Raw genomic sequence first — 18,463 nt, forward strand, 5'->3', positions numbered from 1 at the left:
GTAACCCAATAAACCTAAACTACCTGAGGCTATGTTATCCTACAGGAAGCTAATAAGAAAGTAGATCAGGACAAAGGTAGGTAAGCAGCTACAGTTTTTATAAAAGATGTTGCATGTCCTCAAAGATGGGTTGCACATTCATGCTTAGTGCCATAGAATATCACCCAGCAACTTGCAAGGCATGAGACCAAAGGAAGACATGCAAAGAGAAAAATGTAGTGAATCAAAGAGTGCTGCAAATCATTGCAAAAAGTCGCCAGTGTTATTTCAAATAAAGGGACTAATTACAAACACTCCACAAGATGGCACCCTTGCTTTTTCAAAATGTTCCTCTTCCTTGCCTACCAAAATGTTTCTCTTCCTTGTCCACCAAAATGTTTCTCTTCCTTGCCCACCTTTAAGCATAACCACATACCCAGAAAAGTACAGAATTTTCTTATTGAAGGAGGAACAGAATGGGTCACTTTTGACTAGCAAAATATTTATCCTTTCTTAAAGAATTGAGCACTCCTTGTCTTTCCCATTTACATACTGTTACATGTGCTTAAATTATGTTCAGTGAGAAAAGAAATACATCTTTAGGATGGTTTGAAATAAAAAATTTTTTGTGAAGGAGGGTTCCTGGGTCATACCCATCAGTGCTCAGGGCTTACTCCTGGCTCTATGCTCAGGGATAATTCCTATGAGGCTCAGGAGACTATATGATGTGCCAGGGATGAAACCTTTGCACTAGCTCTATGACTCCCAGAATAAACTTTTATTCCTAGCCAGGAGTAACCCCTGAATGTACAAAAATAAAAATTCTTACTTGGCCAGAAGTAGATTCTCACAAAGACTTACTTCATAGGAGTAAAATGACTTTCCCTTTGGGCATGGCAAAAGCTATGTTAAGAGGGAAGTTTATAGCTCTACAAGCATTCCTCGGGAAGGAGGAGCAAGCCCACATAAGTAACCTAATCTCACAGTTTAAGACTTTAGGAAATCGGGGCTGGAGCAATAGCACAGCGGGTAGGGCGTTGCCTTGCATGCGGCCGACCGGAGTTCAGTTCCCAGCACCCCATATGGTCCCCCGAGCACTGCCAGGAGTAATTCCTAAGAGCCAGGAGTAACTCCTGTGCGTTGCCGGGTGTGACCCAAAAACCAAAATATATATGTATATATATATATATGGAAATTCCATGTATATATATGGAAATGACCAATGAAAGGAGCCCAAACTAGGTAGGAAGAAGGAAATAATAAAACTTAGAGCAGAAATTAACAAGATGGAAGCCCAAAAAACAATCTGAATGATCAATGAAATCAAGAGCTTGTTCTTTGAGAAAATAAGATCAATAGACCTCTAGCAAGATTCACAAAGAGAGAGAGAGAGAAAACCCAAATAAACAGAAACAGAAATGAAAAGAGGAACATCAAAACAGAAACTACAGAAATTCAAAGGATCATCATAGATTATTTTGAGAATCTTTATGCCACAAAACAAGAAAACCTTGAGGAAATGGATAAATTCCTGGGTTCCTATGCCTCCCAAGACTGAACCAAGAGGACTTGGAGTACCTGAATAGACATATCATCATCGAGGAAATTGAATTGGTAATAAAACCTCTCTCCCAAAACAGAGTCTTGGCCCAGATGGATTCACTAGTGAATTCTTTCAAATCTTTAAAGAGGACTTACTCCCAATCTTTTCAAGCTTTCCCATGAAATTGAAAAACCAGAAACAGTTTTTATGAAGCAAATATCACTCTGCTACCAAAAGCAGACAATGATACCACAAAGAAAGAGAATTACAGACAATATCCCTGATGAACACAGAAGCAAAGATCCTCAACAAAATTCTACCAAACAGAATGCAGTGACTCATCATGGAAACCATGACCAAGTAGGATTCATCCCAGGGTTGCAAGGATGATTTAACACTCACAAGTCAATCAGCATAATACAATATATCAATAAAAGAAAAAGATAAAACCATATAATCATATCAAACAGATGCAGAGAAAGCATTTGACAAGATCCAGCACCCATTTATGATTAAAAAAAAAAACTCTCAACAAAATGGGAATTGAAGGAGCTTTCCTCAGTTTAGTGAAAACTATCTACCACAAGCCCATGCCAGCATTGTTCTCAATGGGGAGAAGCTAAAAGCCTTTCCTCTAGGGTCAGATCAGGGATAAGACAAGGTTGCCCACTCTCACCACTTCTATTCAATATAGTACTGAAAGTTTTTGCCACAGCAGTTAGGCAAGAAAAAGATATCAAGGGCATATAGATAGGAAAGAAAGACATCATTGCGGATGACTTGATACTAAGAAAATCCTAAAGACTTTACTAAAAAGCTCCTAGAAACAATAGATTTGTATAGTGAAGTGGCAGGCTACAAAATCAACACCCAAAAGTCCATGACTTTCTTATATACAAAGAATGAGAGAGAAGAGATATTTTTTAAAAATCCCGTTCACAGAGACCCCACGGCGTGCTGAAGCTGTGGGACCCGGGCATCCCCCAATTCTTTTAACCTGTCTCTCTCTCAACTCCTCCCTCCTGAGCACAGCGCAGGGGCCGCGGTTTTCCTGAGCGCAAAACGGAGACGCCGAGCCTCTCTCTAGGTTTCTCCATCTTATGAGCACCATAAAAGGGTAAAAGTTTGTAGTGATGTTATTTCTGGTTGTACTTTCCCTGGACTTTATACAGAAACCCAAAACCAGCGGCCGCGCGACTTAATGTCATCTTAGTATGAGCAATATGTAATGGTTCCTTTCTAATGGGGCGGACTTTTGTGGGAGATCCTAATAGTAAGTCTGTTGCTGAAATATTGAAGGCAATCAAAGTGGTAGCCATCTCACTAGACTGAACTAAGCTATATCCCCACGCCGGCTGAGAAGAAATTTTCTTCTTTCTCGGGAAGAAACGCGGTGTGTCATCAACTACAGTGTGATGTCCATTAAGCAAACAGACCTGGTGGCGTGGGAATGGGATATAAGGGGAAAAATTATGTACAAGGAACAGCGGGACGCTGGTGGAATCTCGAGCCGGAGCCGATACCAGCGCAAGACCTTCGGTTCCAGAGACTGCTTGCAGATACTCTACAAGTCTATCAACTAAGCCAGAGCCCCACGCCTGCTGATGACGGGAAATAACCATCCTTTTCGGTTTTTTTTTCCCTTGTCAGGCAGCGTGGCGATTACTAAAACAGGCGTGAACTCGGTGGCGCGGGGCAAGGGGGAAAAAGAAAAACTATGTAACAAACAGCGGGACTTAATATCTCTATATTCTTAGCAATGGAGAACTATCAAATGCCTCCTTGGCAATAGGACTGCTTTCCTTTTTTGGGGGAAACCCCAACAACGGTAGTGAGTTGTGTGTTGAAACATGGAATGTAATCGAAATAAGGCGTAAACGAAGTGAAACATATCATGTGCAAGGGTTGGGACTGGGGAGGTGGGAGGGGGCGGCAGGTATACTGGGGGGGTTGGTGATGGAAGATGGGCACTGGTGAAGTGAAGGGTGTTTGAGAACTGTATAACCGACATAATCCTGAGAACTATGTAACCCTCCACATGGTGATTCAATAAAATTTAAAAAAAAAAAAATCCCGTTCACAATAGGGCCTCACTCATTCAAGTACCTTGGAATAAGCTTAACTAAAGAGGTGAAGGACCTATACAAAGAAAATTACAGAACACTACTTCAAGAAATAAGAGAGGACACTAGGAAATGGAGACACATCCCCGGCTATGGATCAGGAGGACTGACATCGTCAAAATGGCAATACTCTCTGAAGCATTATACAGATTTAATACAGTCCCTATAAGGATACCTATGTCACTATTCAAAGAAATAGAACACTCCTAAATTTTATATGGAACAATAATCCCCCATGAGTAGCTAAAGTAATCCAAGGGCAAAAGAAGAGTGGTGGCATCACCATCCCCGACTTCAAACTGTACTACAAAACATTAGTAATTAAAACAGCATGGTATTGTAATAGAGATAGACCCACAGATCAATGGAATAGAGTTGAATATACTGACACAGATCCTCAAATATGTGATCACTTAATCTTTGATAAACGAGCAAGAAATGTGAAGTGGAATAAGGAAATTCTCCTCAACAAGAGGTTCTGGGTGGACAATAAATAGTACAGCAGATAGGGCATTTGCCTTGCACTCGGCAGACCTGAGTTCAATCCCCGCCATCCCATATGGTCCCCCAAGCACGGCCAGAAATAATTCCTCAATGCCTAGCCAGGATTAACCCCTGAGCATCGCTGGGTATGACCCAAAATTAGCAACAACAACAACAACAGCAGAAAATAAGGTGCTGGAAAAACTGGAAAGCCACATGCACAAAAAAAAAAAAAAAAAGAACTCAGACCTCTGTCTAACGCCAGGTACAAAAGTCAGATCAAAGTGGATTAAAGACTCAATATCACACCTGAATCCACAAGGTACATGGAGAAAAATCTGGGCAGAACCGTCCATGACATTGAAGCCTGGAGCGATTGCACAATAGGTAGGGCGTTTGCCTTACACGCGGTTGACCTGGGTTCGATTCCAAGCATCCCATATGGTCCCCTGAACACTGCCAGGAGTGATTCATGACTGCATGAGCCAGGAGTAACCCCTGTGCATCGCCAGGTGTGACCCAAAAAGCAAAAAAAAAAAAAAGGCTTTAATTTTTAAAGATAAACACCACTGACCAAGCAAGTGGAAACAAACATAAGCAAATAGGACAACATTAAACTAAGAAGCTTCTGCACTTCAAAAGAAACAGTGATCAAAATACAGAGAGATCCCATGGAATGGGAAAAATTATTTACCCAATAACCTTCAGATAAGGGGTTAATACCCAGGATATACAAGACATTAGTAGAACTGTACAAGAATGAAACCTCCAACCCCATAAAAAAAAATGGGGAAAAGAAATGAACAGAAACTTCCTCAGAAAAGAAATATAAGGGGGTATGGTCCCGCCAACAGATCAACCTGTACCTGTGGGGGAAGTGCATCAGCAGCCTGATGGTGACTTCAGGCTTCCTGATACCACAAAATTGCCACTGTGCCTTTGGCCAGACCCCAACAACTTGGGACCAATTTTACCAACAAATTAAATGGCTAAAATTTAGGTATGTTTGAGCCACACCTACAAACCACCTCTGGTTCAGCTGTCACTGTATCACTGTCATCCGGTTGTTCGTCAAATTACTCAAGCGGGCACTAGTAACGTCTCTATTCCTCCCAGCCCTGAGATTTTAGCAGCCTCTCCTTACTCATCTTTCCCAACAATTGGAGGCTCTTTCAGGGTCAGGGGAATGAGAATACTCCATGGCTTGTCAGGCTCTGCCCGTGTGGGCGGGATACTCTCAGTAGTTTGCTGGGCTCGCCTAGAAGTGTATATATATGTATATATACACACGTGTGTGTGTTTGTGTATGTGTATTGCTCTCTATGATTTGTTGCCTACTGTCTGAACTCCAACATCAAATATGGTGTGGTAATTATGGAAAATGGGTAGGAAGTGTCTGGGGCTGGGTCCCTTGGGATGGGGAGGGTTCTCACCCGCCACCACTGGGGCGCCCCGAGTGAAAACAGCCTGGCTCAGTTATACAATCTCATTTTCTCAGAGTTGGAATGGGCTACCTCCCCCCACTTTCCAATACACATGGAAGCACTGGCAGTCACCTCCATGAACCAACTCCAGTACCATCCTGTAAGCTCTACTACTGGCCTTGCTTCAGAGACCCATAAATAAATCTTGAAAGAGATCAAAAGCCGCAGTTAAGCTTGGACCCATGCATGGTTGAACAGACCGGAGTAAATTGGAGGGGGCGGTTTGGCCTGTGCCCTCCCAAGCGGAGCCCCTGGCAAAACTGCTGCCATACACCCAGCCTGACTCCACCGTCTCAGGATGGACCTCACCAAGATATATAATCTACTGAAAATTTTGTAATGTGGATCTTAGTGCACCAACAGTCCTGGCCCAGAGACACAGAAGCAAATCCCGGAAGATACCACAGCGCCAGAGATCTCTCTAGGTCCCATAGAGCCAATATCACTGGGGCACCCCAGATGGAGCAGGTGCAGTCTCCCCACCTGCTCCAGATGGAACTCCATTGACCAAGAGCTTCCATAAGCAAGGCCCTCGGTGTGTGGGTTCTAGGACTAAATCTTCAGGCCACATGGTGGCAGAGGACCCGGGCTGTCCCTCCCCTGGTTCCCACCCACCCAGAAGATTGGCTGTCATGCCCACAATTTGCCTCTGGCTGCCATCTTAGTGCACCAACAGCCCTGGCCCAGAGACTCCCAATTGAATCCCAGAATGGATTAGTGCCATACACAGATGTCTCTGGGATCCAACCATTTACAATCTAGAAATTTACATTTACAATCATGGCTGCGCAAGCTCTCATGATACTCAAAATGAGCAGTGGAAAATATATTTTCTAGCATCTGCCCCTGGAGGTAGGCTTGAATGGTGGTGGGAAAATTTGAGCAGAATATGATGCCCAAAATTAGAGAGTATTGGGGACATTGTCTGCCATAGAGGCAGGGTGAGGACTGGGATGGGGGGAGGGATAACTGAGGACATTGGTGGTAGAAAATGTGCACTGGTGGAGGGATAGGTGTTCCATCATGGTATGGCTTAATCTCAAACAAGAAACCTTTGTAAATATATCTCATGGTGATTCAGTAAAATAAAAAAGTAATGTGGAGTTCATGCCCAACTGAATCATCTTAATCAATAGCTGAACAAGTAGCAGTACTCCTACATTATTTTATTGTATTTTATTTTTTTATTGAATCACTGTGAGAACAGTTACAAAGCTTTCCAGTCTAAGTCTCGGTCATACAATGATCAAACACCCATCCCCTCACCAGCGCACACCCTCCACCACCAAGAACCCCAGTATACCCCCCATTCCACCCCTCCCCCCACCTATGTGGCAGATGATTTTCACCTTACTCTCTCCACTTTGATCACATTCAGTATTTAGACAAAAGATCCACCATTATTATTTGGAATTTCCCCCAACATTCAGACCTGCTGAAAAGGCAACATTAGATAATTTGTTTTCTGTTGGTGATATGAAGAGCATGTTGAATTACTGTTATTTTAGTAGTAAGTCTGGAGGGATTTCTGCCAAAAGCCACTGGGATCCAAGATTGTTTTGTGTGCCTCTGGGATCATGGCTGTTCAGGAACCAGGAGCCGTTCGTGGACAGCAACTCGGGGCCTCGTTGGGGTGGGGAGAGGGGCCGGTTCCACACCCCATCCCATGAAGCCCCACATGCCATGTCACTGTAGTCTCATAGCTGGCTGTCCAGTAGGCTCTGAAAAGGTTGTGGCCACCACGCCACCAGGGAGAAAAGGCAGAAGGAACAAACACCTTTCTCCACCTGGGGTGGCATGGCGCCACAGTTTAATGCTCAGTCCAGATGCATTTCTGCCAAAAGCCACTGGGTTCCAAAATTCTTTTGTGTGCCTCTGGGATGATGGTCGTTCAGGAGCCAGGAGCCACACGTGGACGGCAACTTGGGGCCTAGTCGGGGCTGGTTCCACTCCCCATCCCATGAGGCCCGCATGTCGCCACTTTCTCTCTCTAGTTTTGGGCAGGGACAGACACTAGATCATGTATTTCCCATTGCTCACTTTGTATATCAGGAAAGGTCGTAGCTGCATGCTTCGGAGGGATAGTCCTGTGGCCACATACCAGAGCCATGCTTGTAGAACTCATGGTCGCCGGGATTCCATCTAGAGAAGGCAAGGAGACTGCACCTGCTCCATCTGTGGGTCCCGGACATATCGGCTCGGTATGGAGCCTGGAGAATTCTCTGGTGTTGTGCCCGCTGGGTTTCTTCACTGTTGAGTGCCACTCCTGCATTATTTTTTTTTTAAAGAAAGACATATAGATGGCAAAAAGGTACATGAAAAAATTCTCTGCATCACTAATCATCAGGGAGATGCAAATTATAACAACAATGAGATATCATCACACCATAGAGACAGGCACACATCAAAAAGAACAAGAAAATTCAGTGCTGGTGCGGATATGGGGAGAAAGGGACTCTTTCATGGTTGGAGGGAATGCCAACTGGTCCAGCCTTTCTGGAAAACAATATGGGCATTCCTTAAAAAATAGAAATTGAGCTTTGATATGACCCAACAATGCTACTTCTGGAAATATATCCAGGGGCTGCAAAACAGCAAAGTAGAAATGACATGTGCACCTGTCTGTTCATTGCAGCACTGATCACAATAGCCAGAATCTGGAAATAACCCAAGTGCCAAGAACAGATGATTGGGTAAAGAAACTTTGATACATCTACACGATGGAATACTGCAACTGTTAGGAGAGATGAAGTCACAAAATTTGCTCATAAGTAAATGGACATGGAAAATGAGAAAAATGAGTCAGAAAGAGGACAGACATAGAATGACTACACTCATTTGTGGAATATAAAATAACATAATATGAGATGAACACCCAAATACAGTAGAGTCAAGGCCCAAAAAGATTGCTCCAGAGTTGGAAGCCTGCCTCATGAACTGGAGGAGAAGGCAATAGAGAACGGATCATTAAGTCAATGATCGTTGGAGGGGTCACTTGGGATGAGAGATGTGTGCTGAAAGTAGATAAAGGACCAAATAAGATGTCTTCTCAGTATCTGTATTGCAAACCATAATGCCCAAAAGAAGAGAGAGTAAGAGGGAAACTGTCTGCCATAGAGGCGATGGGAGGGGTGGGATGGAGAGCAAGGCGGAGGGATACTGGGGACTTTGGTCATGGAAAATGTACACTGGTGGAGAAACTGGGTGTTCAATCATTTTATGACTGAAACTCAATCATAAAAGCTTTGTAACTGTATCTCACAGTGATTCAATTAAAAAAATAAAAGACCTTTCCTTTGAGTGTGGAAGTGCAGAGACTCCCCCACCAAATTACAGATCCAGTCTCTTGCTTTAGTGATTCTGGTAACTAGGACAGAATACACATGGACCAAGGCCAGGCACACTGATTGCCTTTTGCTTACTCCTGGAAAACTTCCTACTTCATATCATCAGAATAAAAATGCAGTCTTTGGTCAGCCAAGATGTTGGAAATTTCCTGGAGCTACTCAAAGACAAATGCTATGAGGCCCAGGGCTATGGCTCAGTGCTAAGGGCGTGCTGTTATGCCTGGAGCCTGCATTTGATCCTCAGTAACACACACACACACACACAGACTTGATTCTTCAAATGAAAATTTTCTATTAAAGTCATCCTATTTGTCAAATTTTTTTTTAAAAAAGACATCCTTCTTGTCAAAATTAGATACATCCAAATATGCTTAAACAAGGAAAAGGCAGACAGACCCAAAATTCTGTAATGATTAAAGTTCTTTCTTTTTTACACAAAAGCAGCAATTATTTGAGTTAATGATTTCTAGGTAGCTTCTTGTCTACTTTGTCATTGAATAGAACCTTTCTTCAGCAGCCTCCGTGTCCAATCCTTCTGGCAACCTGCTCAACACATTCCACTCTGCAAGGAACGAGCCTTCCATTTGGGAAAGGATGCTTTCAAGAGAATAACACGGGAGAAAATAGTATGTTTATAACATCACAGCTGGATTTACAAAGTATTTGGACATTTGATATTGGAATTCATTAAAAACTCTTTATGGCTTACAGAATGTCAAACAAGTTCTCCCTAACCACAAAATTCTGCCATCCTAGAGAATCAAAAGAATATTAATTGCAGTATCGTTTCAAGTCAAAGAAATTTGGAACCAAAATAAATATCCAGGATCACAAACATGAATCAACGGTTTTATAACTAACTGCTCAGTGGAATTCTAGGTATTGGAATGAAAGATTCAGCAAGTGAGCTTCTAGGGGGCCTGAGCCCTTGCCTCTCAGTCCAATGCCTGCTTCCACCGTCCTCTGCAGCGCTGGGCAGGGACTGTGCAGAGGGAAGCCGCCTGTCCTTCAACCAGCTGCAGCCCTCACGGCCTGTTCAGCTTTGTGGGTACCAGTGTTCATGAGTGTCGTCGCTGCCCAAACCAGCCTCATGGCATCCTCCTGGGGAATCAGCACCAATTGGCGGTGTCAGGCCCCCTGGAACAGCACAGGCCCTGTTCCTTCCCGGGTCCAGACCAGAAACGCCAAGCCTCCCTGAGTGTTCTTGATCTTGGGAGTGGTTTGTCTTCCCATGGGCACTGGCTCCTTTCTGCTCCTCCAGTTCTCTACCATCTGTTTAATAGACGCCTTTTGTGAAATTGTCCTACGGAGTGACGGGGCCGCTAGCTCCACTGCGTGGTGCAGGCTTGCCCAGGTCCCGCACCCCTCAGCGGGTCCAGGTAAAGCCTAGAAGCCAGGAACTTCATGCCCACTCTGCTCCCAGCTGAGGAGCTTCAGGAGCGTCTCCAAGGCCCCTAAGCACTGCCTGCGAGTCTTACCTCCCCCAATTTTTCTCTGAATACTTGCTCTGGACCCTGACACAATGACTGTAAACCAGGATACATTGATGTTCAGTCGCTGATAGAATAGAAACATGTGGTACAGACTAGAGTACACACCAGATACATATAAAAGCATTTGTGTGCACATGTAAACTCACACTGCCGAATGCTTATAGAACACTGCATGTAACATTTCATGGAATCGTGAGAGCATGTGCTCTGAGAGGAAGCCCACTAGACAGATTCTGGGAAGAACTAGCAGCCTAGGGGCAGGAGACAACGCCTGCCTAGCAAACAGGAGGCCCACAAAGCTTTGAGTTCAGGCCTCTGAACACCCCATGCACCACACATGAGTGCTCACCCAGGTATCACCAAAACAACGTAAGAAAGATAGAAATAAAGGGAAGGAAGGAAGGGAAGAAGGGAGGGAGGGAGGGAGGGAGAGAGGGAGGGAGGGAGGGAGAGAGGGAGAGAGGGAGGGAGAAGGCATATTGTTGGCACATCTTCGAGAAAGGGAGAAAAAAAGGAAGGGGGAAGGAAGGCAAGGAGGAAGGAAGGAAGGAAGGAAGGAAGGGAGGAAAGAGGGAGGGAGGGAGGGAGGGGGAGGGAGGGGGAGGGGGGAGGGAGGGGGGGAAGGAAGGAAGGAAGGAAGGAAGGAAGGAAGGAAGGAAGGAAGGAAGGAAGGAAGGAAGGGAGGGAGGGAGGGAGGGAGAAGGAAGGAAGGAAGGAAGGAAGGAAGGAAGGAAGGAAGGAAGGAAGGAAGGAAGGAAGGAAGGAAGGAAGGAAGGAAGGGAGGGAGGGAGGGAGGGAGGGAGAGAGGGAGGGAGGGAGGGAGGAAGGAAGGAAGGAAGGAAGGAAGGAAGGAAGGAAGGAAGGAAGGAAGGAAGGGAGGGAGGAAGGAAGGGAGGAAGGAAGGAAGGGAGGAAGGGAGGAAGGAAGGGAGGAAGGAAGGAAGAAGGAAGGAAGGAAGGAAGGGAGGAAGGGAGGGAGGGAGGGAGGGAGGAAGGAAGGAAGGAAGGAAGGAAGGAAGGGAGGGAGGGAGGAAGGAAGGAAGAAGGAAGGAAGGAAGGGAGGGAGGGATGAAGGAGGGAAGGAGGGAGGGAGGGAGGAAGGAAGGAAGGAAGGAAGGAAGGAAGGAAGGAAGGAAGGAAGGAAGGAAGGAAGGAAGGAAGGAAGGAAGGAAGGGAGGGAGGGAGGGAGGGAGGAAGGAGGGAAGGAAGGAAGGAAGGGAGGGAGGGAGGAAGGAGGGAAGGAAGGAAGGAAGGAAGGAAGGAAGGAAGGAAGGAAGGAAGGAAGGAAGGAAGGAAGGAAGGAAGGAAGGAAGGGAGGGAGGGAGGGAGGAAGGAGGGAAGGAAGGAAGGAAGGGAGGGAGGGAGGAAGGAGGGAAGGAGGGAGGGAGGGAGGAAGGGAAGAAGGAAAGAAGGGAGGGAGGAAGGAAGGAAGGAAGGAAGGAAGGAAGGAAGGAAGGAAGGAAGGAAGGAAGGAAGGAAGGAGGGAGGGAGGGAGGGAGGGAGGGAGGAAGGGAGGAAGGGAGGAAGGAAAGAAGGGAGGGAGGAAGGAAGGAAGGAAGGAAGGAAGGAAGGAAGGAAGGAAGGAAGGAAGGAAGGAAGGAAGGAAGGAAGGAAGGAAGGAAGGAAGGAGGGAAGGAGGAATATTTATTTGAAGACTTATCTTGGACAGCTCAGGGTAAGTTTTTATATTATTTTTCCACCAAATTTTATCCTTTATAAAGAGGCTTTTGCTATGGTCAGTCATGGTACAGTCCAGATATTCTTTAAAAAAATTTTTTTTAATTGAATCACCGTGAAAATTGATACAAAGCTTTCAGTTTTAAGTTTCAGTCATACAATGATCAAACACCCATCCCTTCACCAGTGCACGTGTTCCACCACCAAGAACCCCAGTATACTCCTCATCCCACCCCTCACCCTGCCTCTGTGGCAGATGATTTTCACTTTACTCTCTCTTTACTTGGATTACATACAATTTTCGATAGAAAACCCACTATTGTTATTTAGAATTTCCCCCCAACAATCAGTCCTGCCAAAAAGGCATCATTAGATAATTTGTTTTCTATTGCTAATAATGAAGAGCGTATGATGTTGCGCGGCTGCAATAGCAGCCATGTGGTCTTGGAATTCTGGTATTTTAGTAATTAAGTTCAGAGGTATTTCTGCCAGCAGCTGCTGCGTTCCGAGACTGGTTTATGTGCCTCTGGGATCATGGCCGTTCAGGAGCGGAGAAGCCATTCATGGGCGACCGCTCGGGGTCTCGTCTGCATGGGGAGCAGGGCCGGTTCCACCCCTCCCCCCACTGCAAGATTTCCCATGCTCCCCATCACTGCAAGCTTCTACCTCTCTGTCTAGGCTTTGAAAGGTGGTGGTCAGCATGCTACCACAAAGGGGAAAAGACTAAGGGACAAAAACCCTTCCCCTCCTGGGGCAGCACGGGGCTGTAGCTCAGTTCACAGTCCAGGAGCATTTCTGCCAGCAGCTGCTGCATTCTGAGATTGGTTTGTGTGCCTCTGGGATCATGGCCATTCAGGAGCGGAGGAGCTGTTCATGGGTGGCCACTCGGGGTCTCGTCTGTGCAGGAAATTCAGATATTCTTTTAAAAAAATACCATAATGTGCATGGGGCTGGTACACACCTAGTTGTCCTCAGAAGCTACCAAGAAGGGATGTGCACAACAGTGCTGGGGGTGGGATGGGGGCACACAATGCTAAGGGGCTCACATATGCAAACCATGTGCTCTACAACTTGAACCCCCATTCTCCAGACCATATTATATATATTTTTCTGGCTGTTTGGGTCACAACCAGTGATACTCAGTGGTTGTTCCTGGTTTTGCACTCAGAAGTTAGACCTGGTGGTGCTCCAGGGACCATATGTAATGTTGGGATCAAATTCGGGTCAGCCCCATGCAAGACAAACACCCTCTGCAATCTACTATCTCTCCAGCCCCCAAATTATACTTTTTAAGTTTGTATACTTAGAGAAACTTCTAAGAACACATAATTCAGAGGAAAGAAATTAAAAGCCTCAGAACATCTGAGTTTAAACAATTCCTTTGATTGCCTTTCCCAATATTTTGTGTTAAGTATTTTTACTTCATTAGATAAAAAACCTTTTTTTTACTGAAAGCACTCTTCCCTTTGCATTCAATTATCCTTATTTTTATAATACTTGTCATAGTCTCTAAAATTTTTATTCCTTGAAATGTTAATGTCCTAATTTCAAAATTACAAGTGTAAATCCAGTGTTCCATATTTTAGATGGGAAAGCTTGCACATAGGTTTTCATATTTTTCTGAACTTGGGCTTTCTTTCATTTTTATTTTTTGGTGTTTGGGTCGCACTCAGCAATGCTCAGGAATTAATGGCCCTAAACTCCGGAATTACTCCTGGCCCTGGCAGTGCTCAGGGGATGGAGTCATCAGCCATGTGCAAGGCAAGTACCCTGCCTCTGTACGGTCTCTCCACCCATTGAGCCTGGGATTTCTTGCAGTACAATTTTCTAGGAGGTATAGGAACATTTTATATACATATATATCTAAATTTTCAGTTTCAAAAGTAAACCCAAACTTAGCTATTATCATTTTTAGCAATGTTATTCAGACATTAAATTTTGTCAAAACAAAGTCAAATACTTCTTGTTGACAGCATGAATCAATCTCTGACTAATAAGCACAAGTAAAACAAGTATTATACTTGTATAATTACAATATTGTAATTTTGAAAATATGTAAAACCTTAAATTTGGGGAGTCCTCCCAAGCAGTAGGGGTCAGGGGCCTACTGCCAAGTGATTCTTGACTATTTCCCTTCCTCTTCCTACACCCAAATTTCCTAACTATAATTAGAAACTGCATTTTGAGATTCCTGGCTGGTAATAACAATGGGGACACTCAGAGAAGGGACTACTATGACAATGACAGTGGGAAGTGGTCACTTTGGACAAGAACTTGTTCCTGAAAGAAGATAAAGGGATATGTATGATACTATTTTCAGTAACAGTACTGTAAATCACAGTGCCTGAAAGGTAAAAAAGAAAGAAAAAAGAAACTGTCTGCCATAGAGGCAGGTTGGGGGTGGAGAGCAGAAGGGAAAGTGGGGACATTGGTGGTGGGAAATGTACACTGGTGAAGGGATGGATGTTAGATTGTATAACTGAAATTCAATGAAATTACAAACAACTTTATAACTGGGTATCTCAGTGATTCAATTTTAAAAAGAGAGAAAAGATGAACAGAAACTTATTTCTAAAAAAATAGAAATGGCCAAAAGATTTATGAAAATGCTCTATGTCACTAATTATTGGGGAAATGCAAATTAACAATGAAATACCACCTCATACCAGAGACTGATACTCATCAAAAAGAACAATCAGTGTTCATGTGGATGTAGCAGGGAAGGAGTGGGAAGGTATCCTCCTCCACTGCTGATGGGAATGCCAACTAGTCCAGTCTTTTCTTGGTTGACAGTATGGACATTCCTCAAAAATCTAGGAATTGAACTTCCATATTACCCTGCAATTAATTGGTCTCCTGGGACTATACCTCAAGGGGCCAAAAGCACAATGCAGAAAATGCATCTGCACTCCTGTGTTTTTTTAAGCACTATTTACAATAGTCAAAATCTGAATACAACTCAAGTGCCCAAGAACAAATGATTAGATAAAGAAACTGATGCGTATACACAATTCAATACTACTGGGCCATAAGAAAAGATTGTCATGCAATTTATATGATATATGGGATGGTACTGGAGAGAATCATGTAAAGTAAAATGAGTCAGACTGAAAGGAACACAAAGAGAATGAGCTCACTAATATGTGGAATATAAACAGAATAGAGGAATAACTAAAGCCCAATAGAAAGGAAGGGCAGGAGAACTAGTCCTTGGTAGGAAACTTGTCACTCTGAGTATGGGGAAGTCAGATAGGTCAGGGAAAGAACCACTACAATGAGAGTGAAAGCATCACTCAGAACCAGGACTAGGTGCTGGAAGAAAGTAGTGACACGCATGATACCCTATCACTAACAGTATTGTACCACAGTGCCTATAAAGAAATAAAAAGAAATAAAAGAAGTTCCTACCATACACGCTGTGGGTACAGAAGGGAAACTGGGGACATTGGTTGATGGAAGTGGACACTGGTGAAGGGATTAGTATTAAAACATGGTATGCCTGGGGCTGGAGCAATAGCACAGCGGGTAGGGCGTTCGCCTTGCACACGGCCGACCCGGGTTCTAATCCGAGCATCCCATATGGTCCCCTGAGCACCACCAGGGGTAATTCCTGAGTGAAGAGCCAGGAGTAACCCCTGTGCATCGCCGGGTGACCCAAAAACCAATATATATATATATATATATATATATATATATATATATACATATATATATGGTATGCCTGAAACTCATAACTTCATTATTCACATATATTCAATTAAAATAAAAAAAAACGATGCTGAGTTACACTGGGTTTACTTCTATCTCTGTGCTCAGGGATCACTCCCGACAGGTTTGAGGGACCACATTGGGTGTTGGGTATCGAATCTAGGCTGGTTATGGTTCAAGGCAAGCGCTCTACCCTCTGTGCTATTGCTCCAGCCCCAATTTAGAAAATCTTTTTTAAAAAATATATAGTAGAAGACTAATATCCAAGGCCAGGGAAAATAGGCTAGGAGGACTGGTCAATGGTTGGAATCTGCCACGTGTGTGTGGGGGTGGAGGGCAGGTAAGATAGAGAAGGGACCAATAATGGATGGAAATGATTGTTTTAGACCGGAAACTGAGTATTGAAAGTGGGCAAAGGGATATATTTGATAAGTCTTCAGTATCTGTATTGCAAGCCACGATGCCCCCAAAAAAGGGTGGGAGGAGGGAGAGAAGGGTATGGGAGAGAGGAGAGAGATAGAGAAGGAGAGAGAGAGGAGAGGAGAGAGAGAGGAGAGAGAGAAAGAATGCCTGCCAAAGAAGCAGGCTTGGGGGGCTGGGGAGTGATGGGGGGTGATGGGAGGGAAACTGGGGACACTGGGAATCGCACACTGGTGGAGGGATGGTAATCATAGATAGCTTTGTAAGGGTCTATCTCACAGTGATTCAATTAAAAAAAGGCTTAAAAATTTTTTTAGTAAGAGATTCTTTTATTGTCACAATTGTAGCTGTGATGGAATGAGATCTTTAGTCCAATACGAGAAAGGGAGGAAGGAGTTAGGGTGTTGGCCCTTAATACTTTCAGGCAAAATGAAACTAAATGATGCTTCAGATTTACAATACAAAAAGATATTCTCAAATTAATGAAAAAGTTACTGCACTCTTGCCTCCCACCCAAAAGCATGTCCTCATTGGACCCATCTCTCTTTTTTTTGTTAAACTTTTTAATTGAATCACTGTGAGATAGACCCTTACAAAGCTGTTCATGATTGGATTTCAGTCATACAGTGTTCCAACACCTATCCCTCCACCAGTGTAAATATCCCAGCTCCAGTGCTCCCAGGTTCCCTCCCATCACCCCCCATCCCCTGCCTGCCTCTATGGCAAGCGCTTTTCTTCTCTGTCTCTCCTTTTGGACATTGTGTCACTGGATCATCTTAACACAAAGAAACAGATTAGAAATGTTTTTGATTTCATATAGAATCAATACCATATCAAACGGGCTGGAGCGATAGCACAGTGGTAGGGCATTCGCCATTCACGCGGCCAACCCGTGTTGATTCCTCTGCCCCTCTTGGAGAGCTCTGCAAGCTACAGAGAGTATCTCACCCACACAGCAGAGCCTGGCAAGCTACCCGTGGCGTATTGGATATGCCAAAAACAGTAACAATAAGTCTCACAATGAGAGACATTACTGGTGCCCGCTCAAACAAATTGATGAGCAACGGGATGACAGTGGCAGTGATTGAATGGATATTCCCCAGAAAATATATTTAAGACTTAACCCCCGCCACCCCACCCACTCCAGAGTGTGGTCCTATTTGGAAACAAGGTCAGGGAAGACACTATCCTAATTATGGAGACCCCCTGGATCCAATGAGAAGATACAGGAAAGAGATAATGGGAAAATAAAACACTATGACAAGAGAGGCCACGACTATGACAAGAGCAGCTGGATCTGGAGTGATTCTGGAGCGATGGTGGGCCTGCTGTTATATAGGAAACTTTGGGTTTTAAAGGGCCCTTCAAGAAGAATCGTGGGCTCCCTGTCACCATAGTCCAGAACTCTCATCTTCTAAACAGTGGAAAAACAGATTTTTGCTCGGCTAAACCATGCAGTCTCTGGTTCTTCGCTATGCTAGCCTTAAGCCACGAATGAGTTTGCAATGACACCACGTCCATTACACGGTCAAGACAGACTCTGGGGGCCGGGGAGATAAACAGCAGACTTGTCTGGCTGACCTGGGTCCAATTCCTGCTATTCCATAGGGTTCCCTAATCCCCTCTAGGAGTGAGCCCTTGTGCGGAGCACAGTCAGACGTGGTTCCAAAACAGAAACCAAAGCCAGGCTGTGAAGGAGTCTGGAGACAGGCTGGAGACGCGGCACAGTGGGGCCCAGCACGGCTGGCCTGGCCCCCACCACGGCCGTGCAGACTGAGCCACCACACAGGGTGGAGGGAAGGATCACGCGGTGCTGCAGTGAAGGTGCACTACAGTGACAGGGAGCCCACGATCCTTCCTGAAGGGCCCTTCAGAACCCAAGGGTTCCTATGGTAACAGCAGGCCCACCATCGCTCCAGAATCACTCCAGTCCCAGCTGCTCTTGTCATAGTCGTGGTCTCTCTTGTCATAGTGTTTTATTTTCCTCATGACAAACATGGAGCAAACGACTCGGCCCCGGGGTAAGCGGTGCCTCTGCGACCATTCGGTTCCTGGCCGAGTCCTAAGGGCCTTCTTCGGCCTCCCTGAAGCGCTGGCTCGTCCACTCGGTCCAGGACCGACTTCCCCACTGGCACCCGGTGTCTTGCTGTGAGCTCGGGCCTGCTGCCGTGGGGCCTTCACTGCAGCACCGCGTGACCGACCATTCC

Source organism: Sorex araneus, chromosome 1 (genome assembly GCF_027595985.1).
Source record: "Sorex araneus isolate mSorAra2 chromosome 1, mSorAra2.pri, whole genome shotgun sequence".
Lineage (NCBI taxonomy): Eukaryota > Metazoa > Chordata > Mammalia > Eulipotyphla > Soricidae > Sorex > Sorex araneus.